The following is a 16,881-nucleotide window of genomic DNA, read 5'->3' on the forward strand; positions in this document are numbered from 1 at the left end:
ATGGAACAAGGAGGATAGGAGGAAATAGAAGGAAGGGCAGTGAGTGGTGGGAGGAAGCAAAGAAGGTTGTAGAAGAGAAGAATCAAGCATTCACAGATTGGTTACAAAATAGGATGAATTATATGAGAGGTACAAAGAAAAGAAAGAGAAGTAAAGCATAAGACAAAGGAGGAAATGAGGAGAGCAGATGTGAAATGGGGTAAGAGTATGACAGAAATTGTTACATACATATATATACCAAGGCTTTTTCCCCCTTACCAGGGAGGTAGCCAAAAAGGACAAGGCATAAAATCATTCCCACCCATTCCATCCCTGAAAACACTCCACACCCCTCCACCCTCCCTCCCATCTTAGCACCTCCTAGATGACGGGTCATCCCTGCACCCTGTCCACTGCCCTGGGTCAGAAGCAGTGTCGCAGGACACAGCACATCCACAGCAAGGCCGCTTCATTAAATCAGCGACCCCCCCCTCTCCGTCCCCCCATATAAAGGAGAGGACGGGGAGAAATCCCTTCGGGCTGCGTCAAAATTTTTGCTCACACACACTACCTCACCCCCCCCCCCATTCCCCCGTCCATTCCACCTCATGCATCACAACATTTTCCATATACAACCATTCTCCATTCACCCCTGTCTTCTGTCCTCTCCCGTCCTTCCTCAACAGACATTCCCCTCTTCCCCAAAGCCCCCTTCACCCCATCCATCCATCTCATCCTAGGATGTCCCCTCATGTTCACTCCCTCCACATCTGCCTTCTATACCTCCTTTACTAGTCTTTCTTCACTCATTCTTTCCATGTGTCCAAACCATCCTAATACTCTTTCATCAACCCTATCTCCCAGCTCCCTTTCCACCCCTGTTCTCCTCCTCACCTCCTAATTTCTCACTCTATCAAGCCTAGTAACCCCCCATCATACTTCTCAGACACTTCATAGAAATTTGGGAATGGATGCTAAGAGGAGACTGTATGAAGGAGTGATTGTGCCAACAGCACTGTATGGAGCAGAAACATGGAACATAAGAGAGGAAGAGAGAAGGAACTTGAATGTGTTTGAGATGAAGTGTCTGAGAAGTATGATGGGAGAAATTTTTGAAAGTAATAAAAAGATGTTTTGGAAAGAAATTAAGAGAGGAAGAGGAGGCAAATCAAGTAGAGAAGAAAAGGTAAAAGGTGCAGATGGAGAGATGATAATGGAAGAGAAGGCAATAAGAGGAGGATGGACAGAGTATTTTAGAGAGTTGCTAAATGTGAAGGAGGATAGGGAGGGAAAGGTAGTTGCAGTGGGAAGTGGTAAGAAAATGACTGATGAGTGAGGAAAATGGAGGAGAAATAAGGAAAGATGAGGTGATGGCAGCTGTTAAGATGATGAGAGCAGGTAAGGCACCTGGGTTGGATGGGTGTCATGAGGAATGTCTAAAAAAAAAAAGGGACGTACAGTGATGGAGGACTGACTGGTGAGGTTATTTAATGTTTATTTAAAAGAGGGTAGAATGCCAGAGGACTGGAGGAGTGCCTGTATAGTTTCACTTTACAAGGGAAAGGGGGACAAATGTGAGTGCAGTAGTTTCAGAGAGATCAGCTTGTTAAGTGTAGTTGGAAAGGCTTATGGGAGGGTTTTGACTGAGAGGATTAGGAGAGGAACAGTGTGGGTATAGGACAGGTAGGGGTTGCATAGATCAGATTTTTGTGGTAAATCAGATAATTGAGAAAGTTTTAGGAAAAGGTAAGGATGGACTTGGAAAAGGTTTATGACAGAGTAGATAGGAAGGCACTGTGGGAGATATTGCTGATATATGGGATAGGAGGAAAGCTGTTAAGAGCAGTTAAGAGTTTTTATGAGAATAGTAGAGCCTGTGTTAGAATTAGAAATGGAGAGAGTGAATGGTTTGAGGTAAAGATGGGACTTCGTCAGGGATGTGGTATGTTAGCTTGGCTGTTCAATTTATACATGGATGGGGTGGTGCGAGAGGTAAACACAAGGGTAATGGGTTGGGGATTAGAGATGGTTAAAGAAAATGGGGAAAAGTGGGAGATTAGTCAGTTCTTGTTTGCTGATGACACTGTGCTTGTAGCAGGATCAAAGAAGGAATTGAGGAAGTTAGTGACAGAGTTTGGGAAGGTTGGTGAAAGAGGGAAGTTGAAGATAAATGTGGATAAAAGTAAGGTGATGAGATGTATGAGGGGTGAAAGTGGCAGCAGACTGGAAGTGAGCATTAAGGGGATACGCAACACCTGGGGGGGGGTGAATTTGGTCAAGATATAGCATTTTTCAAAACTGTGTTCAAAATGTTTGTATACCATTTAGAAATAAATCCAGACAAATAATTTTCCAGCCGCGCACAATTTAAATGTCTTAGGCGGGGTTTAAATGGACGGAGTTAAAGGCACAACCCACACTAGAGGGAGGCGTGCCACTTAGGACCTTCAGGCGCATCGAATAATGTTGAAATTCTATTGAATTTACGCTCGCCTAATGCTTCAACGGCCAGTATGAGGGTGGAGGGGAAGGGAGGAAGGTGGAGGGATAGCTCTTGCCAACTTTGAGCTCAGCTGGACATCAGTTACCTGCTAGCTTTGAAAGGGAAAGTACGCATGTCTCATGAGCTCTCCTGGCAATATATTACCTTAGCTAGTACATATTACTCATTAGTACAGTCATCATGGGTAGCAAAAAGAACATCTACAATGACAAAAAAACAACAGTTAAAGATGGCAAACAGTCAAAGACGACTAGCCAAGACCTCACCACCTCTCACTCCACCACTGCCCTCACTTCCACCTCTCTCAACATCTGTAGCCAGGTTCTACACCATCAAGTACTTCATTCATCTCGAATACAGCAAGAAAATTAGATATTAGTTATGAAATTGTACAGAGGGGAGATAAGAATGAATGTGAATTTATGATTGTGGAGAAGAGCAGTTTTTTGCAGTGGATAAATTCGCTTGTTAGATGCCAGTGTGGTGAGAAGATGTATGTTGAAGTGATAGGAGAATGTGGAATGGTGAAGACATTTCAGGCAGAATGTAAGTTGTGCTCTGAAAAGAGCAAATGGTGTACTTCACCAGGCGGTAGAAATGAAAGTTATGAAGTACATAACAGAGTTGTGGAGGCCAGCTTACTCTGTGGGGATGGTTATGTTGCAGTACAGAAAATGTGCATGGCAATGAACATGAAAATGATACATCACAAGACGTTTAGTAAACTTAGCCATCATATTATAGAGACCAGCATAAAGAAATATGAGGAACTCTTGGAAAAAACAAGGGAACATGTACATGCAGCATTAGAAAAGGAAGACCCAACTTTACCGGAAGTAAAAGAAGTAAAAGTTACTATCGATGGTTCGTGGAGTAAGAGAGGATTCACTTCCAAAGGCACCCACTGCTGGTTAAAATAAACCTCTTTCCAATGATTTAGATACCCCGAAGACCCCCAGCAGTGAGGTTTCATATGAAGAAACCGACAAAGGTGCAAAAAAGCAAATTATATGATGGTGTCGTCTGTGCGTCACCACTACTGTGATATACTTATACTTTAGTTTTTCATTATTCAAAGTACTTATAATTGAAATATGTTGATGATTTTTACTGTACTTACCCATTATATAATAAGAATTAAGCCATGAAAAAATCAGTCAAATTGGTGAAACTATAAGCAAGTTACAGATATATTTATATTTCAAGTCGCCATATCTCCGTTCAATATTGTTTTTACATTTTTTTAATCATAAAAAATCTAAAATACATCAGATTTAGATGAAACTTACAGGGAATATTACATTTAGTAACTGCTAGGGCTGGTCATTTGAATATTTTGAATAGGATGAAAGAGTTAGGAGTAATAATGGGAACAAGACCAAAAAAAAATTATTTTTCACGATTTTTGCCAGACATTAAAATTGAAATGCCCGTATGCAAAAGTATAAAGGAAATTGTTCAATTACTTAATGACCGGCCCTAGGTGTGCCTACTGACTAATCATAGCCAAAATATAAAACAAACTGGTCCACGTATTATGATGCTGTGCACTTTTAAATGTTGCTACTGGTATATGTACATGTGTACATACATCATTCTGTTTCACCTAAAATGTAGGCAACATGGATACCTATTTACCTGAGAAGTTTCAGCTCTTTACTCTAAATAGTTTCGAAAATGACCCCTAGGTGTCATGTACCCCTGGGAGAACGCCTGGAGGAAGTAGATAGTTTTTGATACTTGGGTGCAAATGTAGCAGGAAAGGGTGGAGTGGAGGTAAAGGTAGAATGTAGATTAAAAGAGGCAGGTAAATGCCTTGAGGGATTAAAATGTGTAATGAGAAATAGACATGTGGGAATGTATGCTAAGAGGAGATTGTATGAAGAGTGACTGTGCCGACAGCAATGCATGAGGTGGAAACATGGAACATAAGAGAGGAAGAGAGAAGTTTGAATGTGTTTGAGATGATGTGCCCAAGATGTATGATAGGGGATACTTGGTTGGATAGTGAGATACAAGGAGGTGAGGAGAAGAGCACAGGTGGAAAGGGAGTTGGGAGACAGGGTTGATGAAAGAGTATTGGGATGGTTTAGACACATGGAAAGAGTGATGAAAGACTAGTACATGAGGTGTGGAAGGCTGAGGTGGAACATGAGGGGGCAACCAAGGATGAGATGGATGAATGGGGTACAAAGGGTAGTGGGAAAGAGGGGAATGTCTATTGAGGAAGGACTTGAAAAGAAAGAAGATAGGGGTGAATGGAGAATGGCTGTGTATGAATGATGCTGTGATGCATGGAAGGAAACAGGTGGGGGATGGGGGGGAGGGGTTGAACGAGTGTGTGTGAAAAATAATTTGGCACAGTCCAAAGGGATTTCTCCTTGTCTTTTCTTTTTCTGCATGAGGGGAACAGAGAGGGGAGGGTTGGCAATTAAATGAAGTGACCTTGCTATGGATATGCTGTATCTTGTTGCAATGCTTCTGACCCAGGGCAGTGGGCGAGATGCAGTGATGACCCATCATCCATGAGGAGCCAAGATAAGAGGGAGTGGGGTGAATGGGAGTGAAGTATGTGGGGATGGAGCGGGTGAGGGTGGATTTTGTGTCTTTGTCTTTTGGCTGCTTCCCTTGTAAGGGGGAAAAAGCCCTTAGTATATATATGTACTGTCTTAGCTTTAGATGGTGTCCTGACCACAAGTGACTATTGTGGCTCCTGATTCTCTTGCAAAGCATTATTCTATAGTGTTGATGTATGGGAGTAGGATCAGTGTGGTAAGGGAGTATTGAGTTTGGTGGTTTGTTTTGTTGAAGAGCTCCTTTTGCAAACTGGATATTAATGTGTTTTTGCATGCATGTATTGAGTAGTACAGGTAGGATGTTATATGTTTGAGTAGTATACTGATATTTTTTTTCTTCTTCTTCTTCTTCTTCTGATAGATGAGTTTGTATGATGTAATAATACGGGTGAGTCAGGTTTATAACTCTAGCACAGAACTGCATATCTACAATTTTCTTCCAGGGAATTTTTGTTTCAGAGTGCATCATGTTATTATTCTCTATCCTTTATTCTATATAGTTTCCGAGGTGTCTATGTTTTTCTGACTGTTATGAACCAAGATGAGGTGGAGTCAAGTATGGTTCCAATGAATTACTTGTGGACTGTAATTAGTTTCCTTATATTGTCCAAAGTTCATACGGGTGACTGATTTTAGGAGGTTTATTTTCTTGTGGACTTTTAAAGTTTTATCTTTAACATTGTCCACAATGGACAATGGACAAGATGCAGGGATGACCTGTCATCCAGGAGGTGCTAAGATAAGAGGGAGGGTGGAGTGTATTAGGGATGGAGTGGGTGGGAATGGTTTTTATGCCTTTTTCTTTTTGGCTACCTCCCTTGTAAGGGGGAAAAAGCCTTTGGTATATGCATGTATGTATCTTTAACATGCAGGATGAGAATCATATGAGCATAAAAAGTGAGGCCTGGTATTTTAGGGTTCTTTTCCATGGAAGGCTGTTGAATTTCACTGTTGGACATTTCTATGATTTATGGGTTGTCTGAAGTGAGCTACATTATTGATGATCTCTGGGGTGAGGCTTCCAGTCTATTACTTCAATCTACTGTTCTAGTCTGTCTTAGTAAGTCTTAGTATTCTTATAAGCTATTTTGTAGTTATGTTGGGTTACTTTGATAAGGCCATCTGCACAGATGAGTGCTTTGGTGTTAAGTTATGGAATTTGTGTTGGGAGATCACTTGTGAAGAGATTAGCAGAGGTGAGAGCATTCCTCCTTGCAGGACTCCCTTATAGTCTGACTTTTTACCCCAGAAATGTGGTTATATTGAGTTACTCTGCCCTGTCTACCTGTTAACAAGTTGATTACCATATATACTCACATACAGGTTGCACTTTTTTTTAACTATTTCACCAAAATCAGGGCTGACCTATCCACTCGACATTAATGTGGGACAGCACTACTCTGTCACCAAAGTCGCAAACAAATGGTGATTTCAATGTCACAATGACATGGAATTTCAGTGGTGTTTGCACAATATGCATCGGAAAGCTTTTCAAGTTTTTTGTATGCATAAAATATATCAAAGGTTCCTAACGACTTGCTGCTTTAAACTGTACTCTTGCTGCTAGAAAATCATATATCAATTACAATAAAATCATAAAATATTCTTTTCCAACTCTTTCATGTTTTATAGTGTTTATAAGCAATGTGACCTTGACCCTTTGTTTACTGTACTTTACTGTACATCACCTGTTTCACTTGTGACTGCATTTCTATGACATGTGCACAAATTATGTTTTCATAGTGTAACATAACATCCCGTAACGTAACCACTTATGATTTTCGTAATAAAAAATAATTTTCACAAACTTCCATTAGACCTACCGCAGTGTTAGATCTACAGTAGATTGCATGGATTTTTAGGCCTAAGAACTGCTAACCCTAATCATGAGTATTGGTAGGAGAAAGAGCTATGAAGTAGGTTTTAAGCTGAAAGTGGTGGATTATGCAGAACATGGAAACTGATCTGCAGAAAAGGAGTTTCGGGTTTCAGAAAAGGTAGTGAGGGGATGGAGAAAGCAGAAAGATCAGCTTAAAGAAATGCCGAAATCCAAGACAGCAGCAAGGTTTTTGGTATCTCGATACCGAAGGCTTGAAAAAGAATTGTTTGATTGGGTTGTAGACCCTAGAAATGATGGCCTTATTATGAATAGACTTTCAATAAGAACCAAAGCCCTTCAGCTAGCACTGAAATATCATTTTACACAATTTAAATCTTTGGTAGGATGGTGTACAAGGTTCATGAATAGATTTGGACGGACACTATGGCAAAAAACTCATATTGCTCAAAAACTGCCAATAGACATTGAGCAAAAAGTTCATAATTTTGTAATATTTGTTTTGAAGGAGCATAAAATGTTTGATTTTTCCCTGGGAAATATTGGTAACATGGATGAAACACCCATGTATTTTGATATGCTGGAAACACTACTATAGACAGAGTGGGAAGTAAAAATGTTACAGTAAAAACTACAGGCCATGAAAAGCCTGCCAAGCTGAAGGAAAAAAAGCTTCGTCTAATGGTTATCTTCAAAAGGAAGAATATGCCAAAGGAGTCTTTTCCAGCAATGCAATTGTGAAAATACATCCTTAGGGATGGATGGATGAACACCTAACAAAAGTTTGATTGGATGAAGTGTGGATGAAAAGGCCAGGGACCTTGCTCAAACCCAGAAGTCTTTTAGTCTGGGACATGTTTAAGTCACATTGCTGTGAGTCTGTCAAAGTTAAGCTGAAGGAATACCGCACAAGGCAAGCAGTCATTCTGGGTGGTTGCACTTCTGTTCTGCAGCCACTTGATGTTTCAGTAAATAAACCTTTCAAGACTTACATTTGGAAATTGTGGACATCTTGGACATCTGGTGAAAAGGAATTTACTAAAGGTAAAAGACCTGGACCAAGTTTAATTGTAGAATGGGTGAAAGAAACCTGGGGCAGTATTCCTGAAGAACTAATTATCAAGTCCTTCAAAAAATGTTGCATCTCAAATGCCATGGATGGAAGAAGACGACATGTTATTTGAAGATTTGGTTGCTTCAACTTCAAGCACAGATGTGATATTAAGTGAGGATTTGGTAGCTTCAATTACAAGCCCAAATGAGGATGAAGATGAACCTTACATAAGTGATAATGAGCTGAATGACTACTATGAAATGACCAATGATGATGTGTTAATTGTTGAACAAATAAGATTGTTTAAAAGTGATGATGACAGTGAAAAAGAATTTTCCAGATTTTTTGTTGTTGTTGTCGTTCCCTAGACTGTCTGTCCGAGCAGTCCCGTCTCCCCAAGGAAGGCCACAGCCGAGACTGGGTTTTCCCACAAATCCTTTATAGAGTGTATGTTGTGTTGTTTGCGTGCATGATTGTGTATAATGCAGTCTTCCATTATGTGTTGTATGGTATGGGGTGAAGTGTTACATCCTGGGCAGCTGTTCACAACACGGTCGTCCAGCCTCCTCTGGTAGCTTAGAAGTGCTGGGTGGTGACCGCATCGCAGTCTGGCCAAGTGGACTCTGTCCTTACGTGGGAGAGAGGATTCAGAAGGGTGGATATCAGGGGGTCTGGCATGCAGCAGTGTGTTGTCTTTCAGTGTGTTAATGGAGCGGTGAGTGATTTTCCAGATTTGACAGTGACGGTGACAGTGAAAAATAACTTGAGGGATACAATCCTGATGAAGTACCAGGGTATAAGCTAAATGAAAAAACACTTTTACTTAAGTACAGTAACTATACTGTTGTATAGTGTCCAGTAGACAGTTAAACTCTATTGATTTTTTTTGGTCAAGCTGAGAACGAGATGGAGGGAACTGAAAATTAAAATTGGCTTATATCAACATAGATGAATTAATCTCGGGCTTGAATAAACTAAATGATTACCTGTCAGAAGCAAAACCAGATGTAATGAGAATTGTGGAGACAATATCAAGGGGATTAGTACCAGTGTTGGTCATGGATATAATCACTGGATGGATGCCATGCAGAATGAAGAAAGGAGGTACAGTTATGGTGGACTGGCTGGTGAGGTTATTCAATGTTTGTTTAAGAGAGGGTAGAATGCCGGAAGACTGGAGGAGTGCCTGTATAGTTCTGCTTTACAAGGGAAAGGGGGACAAGTGTGAGTGTAGCAGTTTCAGAGGGGTCAGCTTGTACAGTGTAGTTGGGAAGGCTTATGGGAGGGTCTTGATTGAGAGGATTAGGAGAGGAACAGAGGGAGTAATTGGTGAGGAAGAGTCTGGGTTTAGGACAGGTAGGGGTTGTATAGATCAGATTTTTGTGGTAAGACAGATATGTGAGAAAGCTATAGAGAAAGGTAAGGATGTTTTTTGGGCTTTTATGGATCTGGAAAAGGCTTATGACAGGGTAGACAGGAAGGCACTGTGGGAGGTACTGCAGATATATGGGATAGGAGGAAAGCTGTTAAGAGCAGTCAAGAGTTTTTATGAGAGTTGTAGAGCTTGTGTTAGGATTAGAAATGGAGAGAGTGAATGCTTTGAGGTAAAGGTGGGACTTCGTCAGGGATGTGTTAAGTCGCCCTAGCTGTTCAATCTTTACATGGATGGGGTGGTGCGAGAGGTGAATGAAAGGGTAGTGGGTCAGGGGTTGGAGATGATTAAAGAAAATGGAGAAAAGTGGGAGGTGAGCCAGTTGTTTGCTGATGACACTGCACTTGTAGCAGGATCAAAGGAGGGATTGAGGAAGTTAGTGACAGAGTTTGAGAAGGTGTGTGAAAGAAGGAAGCTGAAGATAAATGTGGGTAAAAGTAAAAGGTGATAAGATGTACAAGGGGAGAGAGTGACAGCAGGCTGGAAGTGAGCATTAAGGGTGAAAGACTGGAGGAAGTGGATAGTTTTAGATACTTGGGTGCGAATGTGGCAGGAAAGGGAGGAGTGGGGGTGGAGGTACAATGTAGATTGAGAGATGCGAGTAAATGCCTTGGTGGATTGAAAAGTGTAATGAGAAATAGACATCTGGGAATGGATGCTAAGAGGAGGTTATATGAAGGAGTGATTGTGCCAACAGCATTGTACGGGACAGAAACTTGGAACATGAGAGAGGAAGAGAGGAGTTTGAATGTGCTTGAGACGAAATGTCTAAGAAGTATGATAGGGGTTACTAGGCTGGATAGAGTGAGAAATGAGGAGGTGAGGAGAAAAGGGGTGGAAAGGGAACTGAGAGATAGGGTTGATGAAAGAGTATTAGGATGGTTTGGACACATGGAAAGAATGAGTGAAGAAAGATTAGTAAAAGTAGTGTGGAAGGCAGAGGTGGAAGGAGTGAATATGAGGGGGCGTCTTAGGATGAGAAGGATGAATGGGGTGAAAGGGGCTTTACAAAAGAGAGGAAAGTCTGTGGAGGAAGGACAGGAGAGGACAGAAGATAGGGGTGAATGGAGAGGGGTTGTGTATGGATGATGCTGTGATGCATGAGGGGGAGTGGGTGAGGGATGGAGGGTGAGGAAGTATGTATGAGAAAAATATTGACGCAGCCTGAAGGGATTTCTCCCCGTCTTCTCCTTTTCTGCATGGGGGGACGGTGAGGGGGTCGCCAAATTTATGAAGCGGCCTTGCTGTGGATGTGCTGTGTCTTGCGACACTGCTTCTGACCCAGGGCACTGGACAGGATGCAGGGATGACCCATCATCCAGGAGGTGCCAAGATAAGAGGGAGGGAGGAGGGTGGAGGGGAGTGGAATATATAGGAAATGGAATGGGTGGGAGTGGTTTTCTATGCCTTTTTCTTTTTGGCTACCCCCCCACCCCCACCCCTGTGTAGGTGGAAAAAGCCTTTGGCATATGTATGTATGTATGATAGAATTAATGTTAGAAAGGGACGGATGGGCAGATTGTGATTTCCTGGATTTACAAAAGGTGTTTGGTAAAGTAGCACACAAAAAGCTACTAAGAAAACTCGAAACAACAGGAGGTCTACAACGAAAATAATTGAAATGGATGGAAGACTTCTTACATGGGAGAAAATTGAGGATGGTACTTAGATAAAAACTTGACCTGGGAAGAAATGATAGGTGGAGTCCCACAAGGTTCAGTATTAGCTCTGATGTTTGCTATATATATAAATGACATGGATGAAGGTTTAGAATGTTATATGAACTTCTTTGCAGATGATGCAAAACTACTAAAGAAAGTACAGAAAAAGACTGAATCACTACAGAGAGACCTGGACAAAGTCTGGGAATGGAGTCAAAAGTGGGTAGTGAATTTCAACATCAAGAAATGTAGTATAATAAGAGTTTGGAAAAAAAATAAATAAATAAAAAAAATATCAGGACAATATAAAATTGGTACAAAGGAAGTAAAAAAAGTTAGTTCCGAAAAGGACATATGAGTAATTATTGACAAAGATATGTCCCCTGACAAAGGTGGCAGCAACACTTTCAAAATTTACATACAAACATTGTCTAAACTGGAACTACCAACCCTGGAACAAAGAAGAGAAAGAGGAGATCTATTGGCCATTTACAGAATCATGAAAGGTATAGAAATCCTCTGTAGAGAAGACTTATTAAAGTGGGATAAAAGAAAAGAGGACATGAAAAGAAGTTAAAAAAGTATAGTTATAGAAGAGATCTGAAAAAAATAAATAAATAAATAAATAAATAAAATAAATAATATATATATAGTTTTCGACACAGAGTGGTGGATGTCTGGAACAAATTGGATAAAAAATAGTGTGTGCAAAATCCATACAAGAATTTAAGAACAAACTAGATGCAAAGAGATACAAAGAACGTGTCACTACGAGCATAGCTCCCCTTCCTGTATAATACAACTAGGTAAATATACCAAGGGCTTTTTCCCCTTTACAAGGGTGGTAGCCAAAGTCAAAGACATAAATCCACTCCCACCCATTTCATTTACACATGCTCCACTTCCATTCAGCATCCCTCCTTCCTTTTCTTGGTTCCTGGAAGATGGGTCATCCCTACATCTCACCCACTGCCCTGGGTCAGATGCAATACAGCAAAACACAGCACATCCACAGCAAGGCTGCTTTATATAATTGGTGAGCAACCCTCTCCATCCCCTCATGCAGAAAAAGAAAGATGGGGAGAAATTCCTTCAGGAAGCATCAAAATACCATTCACACATATTCCCTTACCCCCATCCCCCACCCACTCCCTTCCATGCATCACATCATCATCATCCATATATAACCATTCTCCATTCACCCCTATCTTCTGTCCTCTCCCATCCTTCCTCAACAGGCTTTCCCCTCTTTCCCAATGCCCCTTGTACCCCATCCATCCATCTTATCCTTGGTTGCCCCCTCATGTTCACTCTCTCCACCTCTACCTTCCACACCTCTTTTACTATTCTTTCAAAGGATTACAAAGCCAAAGCATGCCGACAGGAGACCTTTTGATCCATATCTAGGTCGGATGAAAAAAAAATAAAAAAAAAAAAAAAAAAAAAAAATCATATTAATAATAAATTAAAACTATAACAATGTAAATAACAATTAAAATACATAAATAAATGCATTGGTATAGTTGAATAACAAACAAACAGGTAAATAGTAAATGATAATAAATTGACATATAACTAATAATAAATGAAAATCAGACAGACAAATTATAACAAAACAAAAAACAAATAATATAACATAAATTATAATAATTACAGCATCTTACTTAGGTATTTATCTAAATGATTCTTAAAGCTTCGAACTGAACTACATTGCACTACCTGTGCAGGAAGTTTATTCCATTCATTAACTACACGGTTGGCAAAGTTGTTTCTACCTACTTCCAAATTGAATCTATTTCCGGACAGTTTGAGACCATTGTTTCTTGTCTGATTCTCATTCAATGTGAAAATTTGGTCACTTTTGATGTTGTCAATTCCCTTTAAAATCTTAAAGACCTGTATCAAGTCACCTCTGAGTCTACGCTTTTTTAGGGAAAACAGATTAATGTGCTTAAGTCGATTTTCGTATGATTTATTTTTGATATTTGGAATCAGTTTTGTGGCTCGCCGTTGTACTTTTTCCAGTCTGTCAATGTCTTTAATGAGATTCGGTGACCATACGGAAACAGCATATTCCAAATGTGGACGAACTAACGATTTATATAGCTTGTTAATGAGTGATGGACTTTTGAAATCAAAAGATCGCGCAATCAATCCCAGAATCTTATTTGCTTTCTCAGAGGCTGAAATACACTGCTTGGATGATTTGAGGTCGTTACTGATAATTACGCCGAGATCTTTTTCACTATCCACTTTTGTTAACGAATTTCCAAATAACTTGTAATCGTACTTGCTGTTATTTTTACCTATGTGCATTACCTTGCATTTACTTGTGTTAAATTTCATTAGCCACTTTTCAGACCATTGCTGTAATTTATCTAAATCTTCTTGAATATCTAATTGGTTTGAGAGTCCAAACCATCCCAATATTCTTTCATCAACCCTATCTCCCAACTCCCTTTCCACCCCTGCTTTCCTCCTCATCCCCACTTTTCTCACTCTATACAGCCTAGTAACCCCTACCATACTTCTCAGGGATTTCATCTCAAACACATTTCAACTCTTCATCTTTTTATGTTCATGTTTCTGCCCCATATAGTGCTGTCGGCACAATTACCCTTTCATACAATCTCCTCTTAGCATCCATTCCCAAATATCTATTTCTCATTACACTTTTTAATTCCCCTAAGGCATTTACTTGCTTCTCTCCACCTACATTCTACCTCTACCTCTACTCTTCCCTTTCCCACCACATATACACCCAAGTATCTAAAGCTATCCATTTCCTCCAGTCTTTCTCCCTTAATATTCACTTCCAATTTGCTACCATCCTCTCCTCTTTGCATCTCATCACCTTACTTTTACCCACATTCAAAGTATATACCCACCCTATGTCCATCTTGCACACATTGATCTTACATCAGAATGAAGAAAACTGGAAATCCTAACACATCTTATCTGCTACAGAGAAAATGCCTCAGAGACAGCAAAGATTTTGAACTGAATAAACCTAATACATTAACATAACTTATGGGTTTTTATATTTCAAAGTACTGACCACAGAGTTTGGGAGAGTATGTGATAGAAGAAAGCTAAAGATAAATGTGGGTAAAAGTAAGGTGATGAGATGTACAAGGGGTGAAAGTGGCAGTAGACTGGAAGTGAACATTAAGGGAGAGCGACTGGAGGAAGTGGATAGTTTTAGATACTTGGGTGCAAGTGTAGCAGGAAAAGGTGGAGTGAAGGTGGAGGTAGAATGTAGATTGAGAGAAGCGAGTAAATGCCTTGGTGGTTTAAAGAGTGTAATGAGAAATAGACATTTGGGAATGGATGCGAAGAGGAGACTGTATGAAGGAGTGATTGTGCCAACAGCACTGTATGGGGCAGAAACGTGGAACATAAGAGAAGAAGAGAGAAGGAGTTTGAATGTGTTTGAGATGAGGTGTCTGAGAAGTATGGTGGGGGTTACTAGGCTAGATAGAGTGAGAAATGAGGAGGTGAGGAGGAGAACAGGGGTGAAAAAGGATTTGGGAGAGAGGGTTGATGAAAGAATATTAGGATGGTTTGGACACATGGAAAGAATGAGTGAAGAAAGACTAGTAAAAGAGGTATGGAAGGCAGATGTGGAGGGAGTGAACATGAGGGGACGTCCTAGGATGAGGTGGATGGATGGGGTGAAGGGGGCTTTGGGGAAGAGGGGAATGTCTGTTGAGGAAGGAAGGGAGAGGACGGAAGACAGAGGTGAGTGGAGAATGGTTGTATATGGATGATGTTGTGACTGCATGAGGAGGAATGGGCGGGGGGGGTGGGGGGTGGGGTAGTATGTGTGAGTAAATTTTGACGCAGCCCGAAGGGATTTCTCCCCGTCCTCTCCTTATATGCAAAGGGGGACGGAGAGGGGGGGTCGCCGATTAAATGAAGCGGCCTTGCTGTGGATGTACTGTGTCTTGCGACACTGCTTCTGACCCAGGGCGGTGGGCAGGGTGCAGGGATGACCCGTCATCCAGGAGGTGCTCAGATGAGAGGAAGGGTGGGAGGGGTGTGGAGTGTATTTAGGGATGAAATGGGTGGGAGTGTTTTTATGCCTTTCCCTTTTTGGCTACCTCCCTTGGAAGGGGGAAAAAGCCTTGGTATATGTATGTATGTATGTACTGACCCTGGGCCCAAAATGCTATTCTCTAATAATTTTCAATATTTTTTCACCATCCTTTCAAAGAGAGTTCACATCCAGAAATTATTCCCCAATTCCTCCCACTATCTGGCAATACAGAAACAGCCCAAACTCACACAACATACATGTTAGTCTAACACTTCTTCTTAGAGATATCTATGGGAAGGCCAAAGGACCATTGGCAGTTGCCAAAGACCCACAGATTTCCAGTCACAGAAAATCAAGAAAATTGATGGATTAACCAACTACTTCAACGTCTACGTCGTGGGACCACCCCCCAACCCCAAGAGTTGGGGGGCCAATCAGCAGCAACCACCCCTGGCCATCAGCTCTACGCAGATGGCACCGATCCCCAAGGAGGAGCTACGCCTACCTGGGGGAGTACCACAATCCTTTTTTTTCCAACACACAATGTTACGTTTTTTCTGCACTGAGGGGTCATTTTCCGGCGATCACCCCTCTTCTTCTACTTTTAGCTGGAGATGTAGAGAGCAATCCTGGGCCCACCACAAAATACACATGCCCAACATGCTCTAAACCCATTACTTCGAGCAGACAGACAATATGTGCAAAAACTGGGCCCACCTCACTTGTACAACACTTGCTGACACAAACCAATACACAAACACTTGGACATGTTCTACCTGCCCTCCAGTAACCCCAATCCCACCTCCCCAACCACAGCCAACACCCTTACCCACTCCCAATTTCCCTTTGCCCTTACCCCCGATTAGTACTCCCCTTCCTTTGTCCCCGATCTCTCCTTTCCCCCCCTCTGACCCAGATCCTACACCTTCCCCACTACCACCCCAACCTCAACCCCAAACGGCAACATACAACACATACAAAACACACAACATCAACATATTACAACACAACATTGACGGTATTAACACTAAAAAACATGAACTTGAACACTTTCTTAAACAACACAACATACACATTGCAATTTTACAAGAAACAAAATTAAGACACTCACACAAAACACCATCATTTCATAATTACACCACCATCAGACAAGACCGGACTGACGGCAATGGCGGTGGACTCATCACCCTGATCCACCATTCCATCTGTTTTGGGGACACAAGTGCCACAACCAAAATTCTCCTCCCTACCACAGATAACACAACAGAAACCCAATCCATTCGTATCCGCACAGGCAACAATTCAACACTAACAATAGTTAACATGTACATTCCCCCCCAATCATCCCCCACAGTTCCAAACACCTTCAGACCTCAACTCAGCCAACTAACCTCAATCCCCAACCTGATCATGGGTGGTGACTTCAACGCCAAGTCGTCTGCCTGGTTTGTCGACAACCCTGACACAGACAGAGGGCTTGATATACAGACTCAATTCGACTCATTGACTATCATGAACAACACGCATAATCATACACATATCCCATACCAAGCCCTCTACACTCCCTCCTCTCCTGATATCACCTTTTGCTCCCCCTGCCTAACCCCAACAACATCATGGAGAGTGGTCGGAGCCCTTGGCTCTGACCACCTTCCAATCATCATCACCACCAAAACAAGATGCACCCCAGCTGGCCACAGACACACTTACACCAATTACAAGAGAGCTAACTGGGAAGCCTTTACTGAAGAGACAGAACAACATTTTGAAACACTTAACAGTACACCAATCACAAACATA

The 16,881-nt window shown here is 41.4% G+C and overlaps 1 protein-coding gene across 2 annotated transcripts in view; it reads right to left on the reverse strand.

The window, feature by feature from the left end:
* The window catches only part of kel (kelch protein), a 104,649-nt gene that overhangs the window by 53,693 nt on the left and 34,075 nt on the right, over positions 1-16,881 (reverse strand). The window lies entirely within an intron of this gene.

This window comes from Oratosquilla oratoria, chromosome 1, assembly GCF_046742065.1.
Source record: "Oratosquilla oratoria isolate Oo_2021 chromosome 1, ASM4674206v1, whole genome shotgun sequence".
In the NCBI taxonomy this organism is placed as follows: domain Eukaryota; kingdom Metazoa; phylum Arthropoda; class Malacostraca; order Stomatopoda; family Squillidae; genus Oratosquilla; species Oratosquilla oratoria.